This window comes from Cucurbita moschata, unplaced genomic scaffold (assembly GCF_002738365.1).
Source record: "Cucurbita moschata cultivar Rifu unplaced genomic scaffold, Cmos_1.0 Cmo_Scf00092, whole genome shotgun sequence".
Lineage (NCBI taxonomy): Eukaryota > Viridiplantae > Streptophyta > Magnoliopsida > Cucurbitales > Cucurbitaceae > Cucurbita > Cucurbita moschata.
Window position 1 is genome coordinate 387,273 of NW_019268608.1, and position 976 is coordinate 388,248.

The 976-nt window shown below is 30.2% G+C and overlaps 1 non-coding gene across 1 annotated transcript; it reads left to right on the forward strand.

The window, feature by feature from the left end:
- The first annotated feature begins 665 nt into the window (after positions 1–665).
- Positions 666–737, forward strand: TRNAP-AGG. Its single transcript has one exon. It is a non-coding gene; the product is annotated as a tRNA-Pro (tRNA).
- Positions 738–976: the final 239 nt, after the last annotated feature.

The following is a 976-nucleotide window of genomic DNA, read 5'->3' on the forward strand; positions in this document are numbered from 1 at the left end:
TAGTTGTGGTGAACGGGATAAAAACTCTAGTGTTCATCCATAATATGCAACCACTACCTAATTATGACATAAAAATTTGAAAACATAAGTTGTAGTTGAAAATTACATAAAACAATCCCCTAAATCCAAGAACTCGTGTCCAATTAGTAAATCCTAAAGATAGTAGCTAACATAGAGTAATTGAAGCTCCACTTGATGTAATTTAAAGTTCCAGTTACTTAACTAAAGTTTATCTCGTTTTTAATGAAGCATGAGTTGCACTTAAGTTCATGAAATGTTTATAGACTCCAACTCTTAGTACTATTAATGCAATTATATTTCATATGAGTTTGTCATAAATCAAACTATGGTACATTCAATACAACTTCATTTTCTTGTCATACGAAGCAAAATAGAAGAATTAAATCAAACAAACTGATGAACTGAGCCGAATAAATCCAACCCAACCCAAACTGATTAGTTTGATTCATTTGTTGGGTTGTAATTTATTTGATAACACTTGCATATTAGAACAATTCAATATTACATGCCTTACTTACAAGTAAAATACTAGACCATCAACTTTTTGTTTTATAGTCCAACAACCACTCAAGAAAATAGATTTCAAACTTGAGAGAAAAAAATATATTGAGTAGGAGTTAAAAACATTGCATTTTTTTTAGAAAGGGCATTTGGTCTAGTGGTATGATTCTCGCTTAGGGTGCGAGAGGTCCCGAGTTTAATTCTCGGAATGTGCCCCTATGTTCATTTCTCAAAAGATGAGTCTCAAAGAAAGCAATTCAGCAGCAACTTAGTGCATTATCATTTAATAATGATAATGCTCTTTTAATATCATTTACTTGTGTACTCCACGATATATGTCTCAAATGGAAAACTAAAACTTACACTAGAAAATAACTTCTATTATTTTTTCTTCTCTCTACAGTAATTATCGCAAACCCTATGTAAATAAAATAACTTTTATTTTTTTTAACTT